Source organism: Callospermophilus lateralis, chromosome 5 (genome assembly GCF_048772815.1).
Source record: "Callospermophilus lateralis isolate mCalLat2 chromosome 5, mCalLat2.hap1, whole genome shotgun sequence".
NCBI classification, from domain to species: Eukaryota; Metazoa; Chordata; class Mammalia; order Rodentia; family Sciuridae; genus Callospermophilus; species Callospermophilus lateralis.
The window spans coordinates 153,713,748-153,728,293 of record NC_135309.1 but is presented as its reverse complement, the minus strand read 5'-3'; the positions used below and the strand labels follow the sequence as shown (position 1 = coordinate 153,728,293).

Below are 14,546 nucleotides of genomic sequence, written 5' to 3'. Positions count from 1 at the left end.
CTGTCTCCCTTCTGTAATCAAAGGGAAAGTTCGCCTTAGAAGTGTTTGATGCGAATAGGAAGTTAATCAGTTGAGTTAGAATCTTACACTCTTGGTTTTCTTGGTGGAGAAAGGGGTGATTGTCAGATAAAGGGTGAAGCTGAGGGCTTGGGCAATTACCACTGCTGTTCATGTGGTTCTAGCCCTGGTGGGTTGGGAATCAGCTGAGCTCATCTTTTCACCAGGTATATGGTTTTCTCTATGGGAACAGTTCACTCAAGCCCATCACCACATTTGGCTAATCTGAAAGGTGACAACAGAGTCCTTGTCAAATGACTCTAAAGGAGCCAGTCTGTAAGAAGAGGTCCTTTCCAAGCTATCCTATTTCTATCCTAACCAGGTCCTAGAAAATTAGACATTGAGATAATAGGGCGATTTATACCAACAGAAACTGCAGCGTCTGTAGAGCAGCTCTGTGTGGTGCTTCAGCTAGCCAGCTCCAGTTTGGCTTTGTTTATACTTGTTTTTAAAAGGAAAAGGCCACTTTCTTGGCTGTAAACTCATTTGTGGTAATTTTGTGTCCTGTTCAAGATTTCGTATCATTAAAAATTAACTATCTTTTGTGCAAGATTCTTTGGAGCCATTTTCAACAAATCAAAGGCTTTACTTTGTGCATCCCTTCTTTTAATACACCTAATCACTTTTCCTTCATGATAATTCTACATTGATTTCTTTCTCACTGACTCTCCAGCCACACCTAACTAAGTGTCTGGCCACCTTATTGATTTGTGAGTGCAGGCTCATCCCTTCTTAATGACTTTCAAGGAGGCTGCTCAAACAGATTTTTAAAAAAATTTTTATTCTAATTTGTTATATATGACATCAGAATGCTTTACAATTCATATTACACATGTAGAACACAATTTTTCATATCTCTGGTTGTTTACTAAGTATATTCACACCATTTGTATCTTCATACATGTACTTAGGGTAATGATGTCCGTCTCATTCCACCATCCTTTTTACACCCCTTGCCCCGTCCTTTCCCCTTTCTCCCCTTTGCCCTATCTAGAGTTCATCTAATCTTCCCATGCTCCCCCTCCCAATCTCACTATGAATCAGCCACCTTATATCAGAGAAAACATTCAGCATTTGGTTTTTTGGGATTGGCCAATTTCACTGAGCATTATGTTCTCCAACTCCATCCATTTACCTGCAAATGCCATGATTTTATTCTCTTTTATTGCTGAGTAATATTCCATTGTGTATATATACCACATTTTCTTTATCCATTCATCTACTGAAGGACATCTAGGTTGGTTCCACAGTTTAGCTATTGTGAACTGTGCTGCTATAAACATTGATGTGGCTGTGTCTCTCTAGTATGCTGATTTTAAGTCCTTTGGGTATAGACCAAGGAGTAGGATAGCTGGGTCAAAAGGTGGTTCTATTCCCAGTTATCCAAGGATTCTCCATACTGCTTTCCATATTGACTACACCATTTTGCAGTCCCACCAGCAATGTATGAGTGTACCTTTTTCCCCACATCCTCACCAACACTTATTGTTGTTTGTATTCTTAATAGCTGTCATTCTGATATGAGTGAGATAAAATCTTAGAGTAGTTTTTATTTGCATTTCTCTAATTGCTAGAGATGTTGAACATTTTTTTATACATTTGTTGATTGATTATATATCACCTCTGAGATGTATCTGTTCAGTTCTTAGGTCCATTGATTGTTTGGGTTATTTGTTTTTTTGGTGTTTAGCTTTTTGAGTTCTTTATATACCCTAGAGATTAGTGCTCTATCTGATGTGCAGATGGTAAAAATTTGCTCCCATTCTGTATGCTCTCTATTCACCTCACTGGTTGTTTCTTTTGCTGAGAAGGAGCTTTTTAGTTTGAATTCATTTCATTTATTAATTCTTGATTTTCATTCTTGCGCTATAGGAGTCTTATTGAGGAAGTAGGGGCCTAATCCGATATGATGGAGATTTGGGCCTACTTTTTCTTCTATTAGATGCAGGGTTTCTGGTTTAATTCCTAGGTCCTGGATCCACTTTGAGTTGAGTTTTGCATGGTAAGAGATAGGGATTTAATTTCATTTTGTTGCATATGGATTTCCAGTTTTCCCAGCATCATTTGTTGAAGAGGCTATCTTTTCTCTTTTTTTTTTTTTTTTGCACCTTAGTCTAATATAAGATAACTGTAATTATGTGGGTTAGTCTCTGTGTCCTCTATTCTCTACCATTGGTCTAACAGTCTATTTTGGTGCCGATACCAATACCATGCTGTTTTTGTTACTATTGCTCTGTGGTATAATTTAAGGTCTGGAATAGTGATGCCACCTGCTTCCTGCTTCTTGCTAAGGATTCCTTTAGCTATTCTGGGTCAGATTTGTTGTTAAATCATCCACTGAGAACCAAACCTTCCAGCTCATCTGCCACAGAATGCCAGAGTGGCAGGAATGCTCTGGAAGGCTAAACTGAGATTCTTCAGGCGGTTTTACCTGTATCTCTGAGGGATGTCATCTGTGTCCTTTATGAGGTGCCTATTCCAAGGCACAAATAATGCCACTTCTTTGAGAAAGAACAAAGATGGCAGGAGAACCAAGAAACTACTAAAACATTCCTTGGATATCTCCTTTAAAACTGATTTTCCGAGATCTGAATTATTACCCTTCACCTGAGTTCCTTGTGTGTGAACCAGGAGTAGAGGTTCATATTTTATTCTTAACCAGAAGATAGCATCTCTGAGGCAGACTGACCCCTGTTTTCCTACAGTATAATACCAGGGTAGCGGAGGGATGAGGTTGTGTAGCCTTCTCACCTTGGCCAGGCTTCCCGATGCCACTTGTGTGGAGTGGGGGAAAGCTGGTATTCCCTGGGGAACTGACCCCAGGCCAGACTCCCATCAAGACTGGCAAGCACTCAGGGCTCCTGGACTTGGGTACAACTGTGACGTCATCACCATTAACCTCAACACACAGCCTGATCCTAAAATTATGATCAGCCTTTCATTTACTCAAGGAAATACCCTTTCTATCACTATGGGTTTTAGTCTCTGATGAAACTTACCCTGGTCACATCACTGTCTTTCCAGGACTGGTTAATACAATGGGTAGTTAATATGAATTTTGCTGAAGAAAAGAAAATGCTGATTAAAAGGAGGACAGGAACTCTGCATTTGCCAAAGGATCACATACATGAACCTTTATCTCCTGGGTATGGAAATAAAGTATTAAAACCTTTAAAATATTTATGGTTCATTTTTAAATATCTATTTGGTGTTTGTGTTATCACCTACATAACATACTAGTATGGAAATATGTATAATTTAGAATTGAAGGATATGTCATACAATTTTTTAGGATAGATTTATTGATCACAGGTGTTTGAAGACCAATGCCTTAAAGCAGCAGTTTGAAAAGTGTAGTCCCAGGGACCTCTTGGAACTTCCAGGACCTTTTCAGAGACTCTGAGTTAAAGCTGTTTTCACAATAGACTATCATGCTTTTTCTTTTCTTTTTCTTTTTTTAATGAGAGAGTGAGAGGGGGTGGAGAGAAAGAGAATTTTAATATTTATTTTTCAGTTATTGGCGGACACAACGTCTTTGTTTTGTATTTGGTGCTGAGGTTCGAACCCGGGCCGCACGCATGCTAGGCGAGCGCGCTACCGCTTGAGCCACATCCCCAGCTCCCTATCATGCTTTTTCTACTCTCATTCTTTCCAAGGTGTATGTTGAAGTCTTCCAGAGGCTACATGACATGTAACATCGCAGCAGATCAAAGAGAAGCACCTGTGAAAATTTAGATGTGTTCTAATAAGACAGACATTAAAGGGAATCTTGAATGTGTGAACTGCCAGCCTCCTGATTTTTTTTTTTTTTAACTTTTTTGGTTTTTAGGAGTTTTTTTAGTTTTTTTTTTTTTTTTTGGTGGGGGTGGAATGCAGATATTTTAATTAAAATATTTATGTTAACATGTAATGGATTTATTGTTATATTCCTTTTCAAAATTTCCCAGTTCAATTTCTAATACAATAAATATTCATATAAATTATCTAGAAATTCCATGGATAGACTAATATGTAGTAGTCCAAACCCACAGAACTCTTTCGATCCTCAAGAATTTTTAAGAGTTTACAGGGATCTTGAGCCCCAAGCCTTTGAACACTGCTCCCTGTTTGGAGGTCTAGGATAGCTATGTCTGGGGAGGGCATTCCGGCAAAATACCAGGGGAGGCTCTTGAGAAAGAAGGATGCAGAAAGGGGGTGGGGCATGGAAGCAAGTGTGACCTTTCCACCCATTGCTGTAGCGATCTCCCTCTTGGAGAATAGGACTGGTTTTAAATTGGTCCTATCTGCTCCAAAACATGCCAGTAGCATAGGTGGGTTATTGTGTCTTAAATAGTCTCCCTGAGATCCTAATACCAACTTATAGCACTATTTATCTGGGATATGTTCTTGTTATTGAGAAATGGCAGACTGACTAATAGAGGTTTTGAGTGTGGACACCAAGTTTGTGTGCAGGTCTCCCAGCAGTTCCTTTTTGGCACTTACTCTTAGGAATCTGTACAGGAAGAACTATTGGGGGAATTCAGTTGTGATACAAATAGAAAGGGAAACATCTGGGATATCCTGTTCTTTTAGTCTTAAACTTTTATAGTGAAACACAAAAGTGTGGTTTACTATTCTAGTTCAGAGAGTGTGGAACCCATGATTGATTTCAAATTAATCTCTTGTCTTCTAATTGTCTTGTTTTTGTTTTCTTCATCATTTTGTGCAAAAAGGTAGCAAATGGTTGCACCTGACAAATAATACAAATTTAAGAGGGAATGGGGAAGGCAATCATTTGGGAAAATAGTTCAGTTATTATTCATGAACTTGGAAAGGTACATAAATGGTGACCTAGCAGTTTTGCTCTTAGGCATATCCCTAAGCCTGGAGACACTTTGGCAGTATGTTCTGCTCTTATACAGGGCAGCGGCTTCTGTCATATATATGTAATACATATACACACCTTCATGGATAGAACTGTTTATGGCAGCATCATTTATAATAGAAAAAGTGGAAAACATTCAAATGTCTACCAACAGGATTGCAAGCTGTTTGTGGTATAGCCTAGAACAGAATACTATACAGTAGTGAAATTGTACAAATAAAGCTCAGCATGTGTTTCAGTGTGGATGAACCATGCAAACCAGAGTCAAGTCACAGGTGAATGCAAGTAGTATGGTTGCTGTGTTAGTTGCCTTTTCATCCAAGTGACCAAAATATGTGACAATAACAACTTTAAAAAGGGAAAGATTTATTTTGGCTCTTGGTTTCAGAAGTTTTAGTCTGTGATTGGTGGTCTCCAAGGCAGAAACATCATGGTGGAAGGGTATGGTAGAGTAAAGCTGCTCAGCTCAAGGAGACACCCAATGCAGGTGGCTAGGAAGAGGGGGGGGGGGCAGGGACAAGATACAGTAGTACCCACTTCCTCTAAATAGGCCACCCCTCCTACAGTTTACATCACTTCCCAGTAGTCTGTTCAGATTATTAATCCATTAATGGATTGGTTCATTGATGAGGTCAGAGTTCTCATAATCCAGTGACTTCCCAGAATTCCTGTCTCTGAACATTGCTTGCTTCATTGGGGACCAGGCCTTCAATCTATGAGACTCTGGGGGGGACATTCCAAATCTAAACCATAATTATTACATTTATATTAAGTTCAAAAATAGGCAAATAAAGCAATGTCTCAGGTAGTAATAGATTTACTATTTATAAAGAAAAATGGGGCAATGAGTGTTTATTCTAAAAGGCAGCATAGTGGTTCTGTCTTGAGCCAGAGAATGGGTATGGGTGGAAAGAGCCTTGTAGGAGGCTCTGAGGTATCGGCAGGGTCTGGCTCTTACACAGGGCAGCGGCTTCTCTCAAATACATGTAATACATATACACACCTTCATTCAGGTCAGGCTGGGATTCTCTTTCAAGTCTGAGGTCTAATTTGTTGAAGCCTTTGTTTTAGTAACTTAAAAAATTAGAAAAATTGATTTGAAAGCTTTTTTCTTTTTGTTTTTACAATAAGTAGATATTTGAATATTTAAAGGATGAGGCTGTTAGAAATTATTACTGTAATAGCAACCACTTGTCCTTCTCATTCTGAGGTTTCGAAGGTAGTGCGGTGTCTAGGTGCAGAACTGACTGATGTCATGCTGTGAGCTTCCACAAAACCATCTGGTCTGGCTTTTGCAAGGGATGAAAAAGGAAAACTTACTGTGGTTTGTCATTACTTTAAAAAATGATTTTCAAATGAGCCCTGACTTCAGCAGAGCAGGCCAAGGCTGTGGTGCTGAGGGCAGTGGACCAAGGCCAGAATCTCTGTGTTCAGCTGGTTGTTCAGCAACTGCTTCTGTGCCACTGCAGGATGGAAAGATCCTATTCTCTTTGATCAAATGTTGCAAATTGCTAAAGATGGAAGCTGAAGGTGGAAGGAGAGTATCTCTGCCCTTGAGTCTTAAGCATGAGCCAGGCAGTTTCATAGGGAGAAACTACCCTCCTGCTATCTGGTTATAGACTTCCCATAGGCAATGTGGGTACAGAAGAGGAGCATTTGGGAGCCAGGTGCCCTGTGCCCTCTCAAGCCCAGACAGGTTCACCCTGCTGTCACACCACCACAGAGGTGGTGGTTACTAGCATAATCAAGACACCCCATATGCTGAAGTGTCAGTTGTAGTGCTTGCTGCCATCCCTCAGAGAAGAAAGGGAGTTCTGTAAGAGAGAGATGTGATGTCAGAAAGAGGAACTGTTTGGGGTTATTTAAATTTTTTATTGCCACAATTTTAGTGAAAGATAGTGGTCTCCTCCCCTCAATTTATTTTGTTCCCTTACAATGATTTTTGAGCTCACCTGTTTTTATTTACAATTGTGTTCTGATTGGGCCTTTGCTACAGAGGGGATAGGGATAAGCAGGACCCTGAGAATACTCCAGTGCAAAGGAGGGGGTTAGGGAATGTAATAAAGGGGTCTGCTGAACTGCTGAAAGATCTTAAAAGGTGGTCTGACTTTTGAATTACCTTATAATTTCTTAAATTACTTATGGTCAGTCCTGGCAGAAGGAAATTGCTAAGGTTAACCAACCATGACTGTTGATTTTTTCAACTGTCTTCTTTTTGTGTGTGGCTTTTGGACAGTAACTATATGTTCTCAATCCTATTTTTTAAAGTAAAGATTTCTGTTCTTACAGAATACAATCATTACCATTAAAAACGCAACATTTCTCTGGTCCACCTACCTAAAGCACTTACTAAACTTGTACAGCAAGTGTAAGCTTCTTTTCTCAGATACTGATGACAATAATGGTAGTTTGTGTTCTATGCTCTGTTTCTTTGTTCTGATACTCTTAGGCATTTTGCAGATGAACAATCCAAGAACTTAGAGAGGATTGAGTTTCTGTCCCTGGTCACCCAGCTGCATAGGGGCTCCCAAATGGTGGACACCTGAGTAATCTCTATACACAGTCTTAATTTGAGTTGTGACAGTGTTGCTTTTAAATGTTCTTCTCAATACTTGTAATAGGAAGAAGCTGCAAGGTACATAGAGCTTTCCCTGCCTCATGGGCTGTGCTCCTGCATTCTCCTCCACACTTCCCCCGCCCAGTGCATGCAGCTGGTAAGCAGCTCTCTGGTAAGGGGGCAGCTCATAGCCCTGTTATCTCTGCTGGAGGCCACCACCCGTGCCAGTGATGCACTGAGATCTTTGTGTGGGGCACTGTGCCTGTTCTGGAGAAGCAGAACTGTGCCACACCTTATTTCAGCATCCTTATGACATCGCTGCTCCACAACTGTACAGAATTTAATCTGAAAAACATGGTTTTTGTGCTTTCTGTGCATAAGATACTGACTTGTTGCCCTCTCAGTAACAAGCAATTAGGAGATTAGAACAGGGAACACAGATTTCCCATTCTATGAAGCTGGATTCTGCTTTGCAGAGTCACAGAAGTCTAAAGTGCAGGAGAGTTTGACCACCTCCCCACCACCACCACTAGTATTTATTGTTGGACCCCTATGGCAAGCAGGAGGCCCTGTGGTCCCCGGAGGGGCCTAGTTGCCTTAGCCATCCCAGCCCTCTTCTCTTTGTCTGATGTGGGATGGTGAACTAGGCAGTCACACCATTGGAGCTGCTTCTGTCAGAACTTTTGTGATGATTAGTTGTGCTCTGTGTTTTAGTCAGGTTTTTTTTTTTTTCCCCCCCTTCTGCTGTGGCTAAAAGACCCAACCAGAACAACTATAGAGATGGAAAAGTTAATTTGCAGGCTCATGGTTTCAGAGGTCTCAATCCATAGACAGCTGGCTCCATTCCTTGAGGCTCTAGGTGAGGCAGAATACCATGGCAGAAGAGTGTGGCAGACAGAAGTATCTCTCACATAATGACCAGGAAAGAGAGAGAGAGAGAGACAGACAGACAGACAGAGACACTTACTTCACTCACCAGATACAAAATTTATATTCTAAGGCTCATCTCCCAGGGACCCACCTTCTCTGGCCACACCATAACTGCCTTCAGTTACCATTCAGTTAATCCCTTTCAAGGGATTAATTCATTGATTGCATATCGGTTCTTATAAACCAATCATTTCCCCAATTTTTGGAGGACATCTCACATCCTAACACTATTATTTCAGTGGAAGCCGACAAGGGTCACCCCAGATGATCAGGGTCAGCAGCCCTACCAAGTAAGTGGTTCCAGGGCAGTGGAGGCATGCACCTCCAAGCTTGTGTTGTCTTTGATTTTCTGTGGTGGAGGATGCCACCACAATTGAGCTAGTCATTTTCCCAAGTTCACATGGCTTTTCAAGCGGTGATTTCCTTCAAGCAGGCTTCCTTGCACTGGTTCCCAGAGACTCTTCCTACCCTGCTCAGACTCTTCTGTCTCTTCACCTTGTGCAGTAGCATCTCTCTGTGAATAAGCATAAAAATTGCAAGAGGGACTTGAGTCAGTGCACAGTAAATCCATTTTTATGTCAAAATTGTTTTACCATCAGTATATTTAGATTATTTGACTTAATAAATATACTTTACCCAGGATCTAAAAAGCCCCTTCACTTTTTGTGTGTATGCAGAAGGGGATCTGAAGTAGGGGGAAAATAGAAATGAATTTCTCTTTTTGTTTAATTTTTTTACATTATCAGATGCATTGCTTTTCTCAACCCTCTTTGTAGTTTCTTGAATTTGTTATTAGGAATTCAGTAGAAAGGTAAATAATAGGGGCCTATTTTCAGGAATTTTTCTTCCCTGAGGAAGAGAGTAGGACAGGATAAGACAGGACACCAACCCCCAAGTGAATATGAGCAAAAGAAGACTAAGCTTCACAACCGGTGAATGCTTAAAGGCATAGGTTGCCTACATTGGTATGCTCTTGAGGCAGCTGAACCAAAGATGGGTCAGCCCCACCCCTTGAACAGGAAGCTACTAAATGTTGTTTTTACTCAATAGTAATGGATTGCTTCTATGAGGTTTCTTATACTATTCAAGGGTCTCTGGCTTCCTGGCCAGGAAACAGCCAAAAGACAGGATTCATCTGACTTCTTAGCCTTAGCTATATCACAGATCACTTTAAGGGAACAGACTTGTCAAGGCAAAGTAGGTTAGCTGAAGTAACTCAGAACAGATTTATGTAAAGCAGCAGTGTGTGTTTCTAATGATTAAACACCACAGTATTCATCTTAGACCATGTTCTTTATATTATTATTCATTTCTTTGTGCTTTTAATTCTGTATTAAGTGTTTTTAGTCCTTTCAAAATGTCAAGGACTGATTGGGGGGGCAGTAATTAATAATTTTTAAGTGACAAAAATAATGTTTTTAAAAGGATTTGTCTTGGTAATCACAATATTATCTACATCTTCTAAAACAGTAATGTGTATTTGCAAGACATTTTATTTATCCATCAGATTTTGCTTGCCTGTACACAAGGGTAAGGTCACTGTTTGGTCTAATGTGGGTTTTGTTTTAGATTATCAGCTTCTTAAAATCAGAAGGTGCCATTAGTGGGAGGATCTCTAGGGCTCAAGAGATCACTATGTATAAATACGCCTTTATGGATGCCAAGTGACTGAAACCAATTCAAAGCTTTACACAGTGATTGGTAGAAAGTTCTGTCAAATTCTTGAATGTTATGAAGATTTATCTTTCTAGTGAGTTTCATGTTAGAATTAAATCCACGATACTAAAGTGAAAGTACCTTTTCAATTCTTAAGTTAAAATTCTGGTGCTTGTAGCATTTACCTTGTAAGATATTGTTAGTGGTAAATAAGTTAACTGAAGTTTTTTGAAGCATTGGTGGCTCTACAGTATCTTAATTTTGTGGAATACGTTACGGGAAACTTTGACATTATACATCTATATATGTGCAAATTTAATGATTCTAAATACTGTATTTTAATTAAATATAACTACTGGTCACTTAGTTAATTGATAGTTTATTAAGATTTTCAACCTTGATTTGCATTTCTCTAGGTGTGGGAAACCAATCTACACCATGTCTTAGTTAGAAGGGATTGATAAGCATCTGTGAAGAGCCCAGTGGAGCTGGGAAAGAAGTCCTCTGAGTAGGATTATGACCTCAGGAGCTAGAACTTGTGCCTACCCATCCTGATACCCCTTCTTATCTGTCCTGGAAGGAGAAAATACTAATTCAGAATCCAAGTTTTAGCATTTAATACTGAGCAGGATGTAAGGCTGGGGTACAGGACATTGATGTGGAGTTAAGTGGGAAAAAATCAAAATTTACTATTTTTCCCCACCTTTTTTTATGCTGAGGATCAAATCCAGGGCCTTGCACATGCTAGGAAAGCACTCTGCCCCTGAGCCACTACCCCAAAGTCCTATAAACCAGACTTTAAACCTAACTCTGGGTTTGGTGTTAGGGACTGAGTCTCTATCTAGTGGAAATTATAGACTGCCCGGACATCTCTGGCATGGCCTACCTGCTTAGTATTTTTTCCTGTCTTTGATACTCATGGTCAGTACCAAGGTTAGAGGCTGTGGGTGAAGCTCAGCTGATGTTGTGGGGTGTTCATATTTGTGATATGTGGCTGTTACAGAGGCTTAACTTGTGCTCAGTTCATGAAACAGGAACAGTCATATGGATATTCAGTAAGCTGCCCAAGTTGTACTTGGCTCTCTGGCACTGAGGGACTTAAGAGATACCAGTGAACTGATGTACAAAAGAAAGAAAGAAGGTTGGTTTTGAATTGTGTTGAGTTGACTTGATGTGCTGATGACGTCCTTCCTGGTCTACTTACAGACTCCCACGATTAAAGCACTTCCATGTGACCTTAACTTCTTACAGGGAAAACACTGCAGCCTAGAGATAAGCAGGGCTGTGAAACTTGCATGAGTCCTCCCCTTCCAGAAGCCCTGGCTCCCTCTGCTTCTTAGGGTGCTGCAATGAAAGCTGTCCAATTCTTTTCTTCCAAAGCAGACTCCTCTTCCCATCAGAGAAGTTGGTGATGGTAGTGTTTGGGACAGAAAGTAACATTTCACTTACATTATAAAAATCTCAAAGTAAAACCCTTTTCTACTTTGAAATACAGATTAAGAATGTGTAAACAGAAATTTATATACTATTAGGTCACTAAATATTCCAGATGAGAAAGAATGCAGTCACTTTAGCTGCTGGATAGTGTCTGTGAGCTGGCTGGCTGCTTTGGAGCTGTGGCTACCTCTCTCTAACTAGCTGGGCACTCTGCTCAGGACTCCAGATTGTAGCTTGCCACCTCAAACTGCCATCTGCTGGAACCCTGCATCTTAAGGTCTCACTGTCTGGGTGTAAAGTTCTCACTCTGCCCTGGTACTCTGCTTGTCACACAGTAGGACACAGCACAGTCCCTCCTTCAAGGAGCTCCTTGGCTCCTTAGGGCCCTGACCAGTATGGACATAATCACTGTGCAATGGGAGTGCAGCATGGGGTGTCTGATTCATCAGTGGAATACTCCAGGATGGCAAGGAAAGGGTCTGGGTGGCTCTGTTGGAGCAGGGGAGGGAAAGGGGTGTTTGGGACAGATTGAGAAGTACTCCATAAAGAAGTTCATTGGTGGCAGCGGGGGTGGGGAGCATGTTACCTGCACATTATTAGGATTCTATTATTATTATTATTATTATTAAGCTTTTTTGGGGGGGTACTGGGGATTGAACCCAGGGTTGCTTTACCACTGAGCTATGTCTTTTTATTTTTTGAGACATGGTCTCACTAAGTTGCTCAGGGCCTCACTGAGTTGCTGTGTCTGGCCTGGAACGTGCCATCCTCCTGTTTCAGCCTCCTGAGTCACTGTGACTTCCCCATGCCCAGTTTATGATTAGGATTCTTGGGAGATGGTTATTAACGGCCAAGTAAGGCTATGGAGGGAAGCAGGCATATGGTGTGCTCACTTCACATTCCGAGGAGCTTTGTGTCATATTAGAGAGTTTGGACTTTATCTGAAGACGCCAAGAAACCATGGAAGAATTTTAGGGAAGTAAAACTGATGATATGTTGGTTGTAGAAACATGATTCTGGAGAGAGAGGCAGGATTAGAAGGAATCGCGAATGTTGATTAGGAGATAACAGGAGGAGCCCTCATGAGGGAGATACTAGTGAGTGGTATGGGGTTCAGAGAGACGTGACATCTATAGGACTCATCATTCCATCTAGGTGGGAGAATAAGAGAGGGAGGTGAGCCCAAGGAACCCCAGGTTCTTGGATTGGCTAAGGGGTGGATGGTTTGTGGGACTGGATATTGCTCTGGGACGTACAGTGGGAAGCAGGTGTAGGGGTGAGGGTGAGTCCAGGGTTAGACATTCAGGAGGAGATGGCTAGCCCATAGGCATTCAGTGCTGTCCAAATCTTTATTGGAACCTCTTTGTTCTAGTGATGGACATTTTGCTGTCACGCCCAAGACTCACTATAACCACTCCCATCCCCAGCACACTTCTTTTTGTTCTCTGCCCTGAGTGTTTTGTTTTCTCATTTCTCTGCTGATGTCCAATTGCTCTGCCTAGAGTGCTCGCCCTTCTCCATTTTGCCTGCTGGTGGATGTTTCTTTTACACTTTGTACGAACCCTTTATCTAATGAACAGTTCCTTTTCTCAGCTACTTGGCCCTGAGTTTTCCATATCAAATGCTTATACCACAGAACTGTGTGTTGCTAGTCCACACTGACTGGATTCAGCAAAGGATCTGAATTTCACTCTACACACAAGCTGCCTGCCACCTGCCCTATTCGGGCTATTCTTTATACAGTGAGAGGAGATTTTTAAATAACTAGTTAATTCTTTCTATTGTTGAAATCCTCTCTGCCCCTCTATTCCTTATGTGATAATCAAAAAGTTATGTGTATCAAGGAAAAGGTGTAGAATTTAGCTTTATTTTCCAAAATCTTTTCCAGAGTATTATTGTGTTCTGTATTTTAAAATGTATGTGACAATTGAGTTTTTTTCTTATTTGATAGAGGGTAGAGTTGCTAAAATATATGAAATGTTTGGTACGATGATTAGACAGGATTTGTTTTCTTTTTCTAATGGTGCCGAGGGTTGTTGAATCCAGGACCTCACACATGTTAGGTAAGTGCTATACCATTGAGCCACAAACCCAGCCTTAATCAGGGTTTTCTTTAGCAATTAATCTTGTTGATTTGGTATACATTAGATCTTTTAATACAAGTAATCAAGCTGTGTTTGTTGTGTCACTCTGGTTCATTTGATACAAAATAAAATTCTACACAACTTTTCTGGGAAGCTTCTTAGGCTAAGCTAGTCTTTAGAGTGGGTCAGCTTCACAAAACCATATGTATGCACACGTGTGTGAGAGCTTTATGTTTGTACATTAGAGTGAGGTCCCAGAATGTAGTCTTGAACAACTTACCCCAGAGGCATTCCCTGGCAGGCTTTAGAGGTGCAACACACACATACCTACACCTGTGTTCTTTGGTTTGGCACTAGGTGACTGTGAGAATGACTTTTCTCTGTGCATAGCTCTGTGCTAATCCCTAGGGATGTGAAGATGAAAGGCACATCTGGGCAGTGATTCTTTTTTGATTTAGGAGATTGGAAGAAGGTAAAACCCCTTTTATAATGCTGCTACTTTTTGACTATTGAAATATTCCCTTCTGTTGGTCTATAAGATATGCTTTTAAATGACCTTCCAGTGTAGTTAAAACATTAGATCTTAAAAATTCTAGATTGTTTCATACATGAAGTTATATGTAATAAATAAAAACGTATTTTTTGTTATGGTCTTTTTACTTATTTTGGCCTGTCCTTGGTATTTTGTGAGTAACAACATTAAAAGCTAGAGCTATTTTTGGCTGAAATTCCCCTTAACTCTTTGAGTCAAACTTCTTAAACATATGATGATGTTGACTGTTGTTCTTAAAATTATGTGAAGGGATAAATTAACCAGTCTGATGGTTATTATAAGCATAAGAATTAAGTAAAAATTCTAATGCTATATTATAAAACCCCTCCATATTTTTTGTGTGGCAGTCTGTGCACATGTCTACATTCCTTATATAAGTATTTAATTTATTTCATATACATTTTGAAA

General features: G+C 40.4%; 1 protein-coding gene across 2 annotated transcripts in view; it reads left to right on the top strand.

Annotated features, from left to right (window-relative positions):
• Trio (trio Rho guanine nucleotide exchange factor) overlaps positions 1 to 14,546 on the top strand; it is a 338,720-nt gene that overhangs the window by 101,037 nt on the left and 223,137 nt on the right. The window lies entirely within an intron of this gene.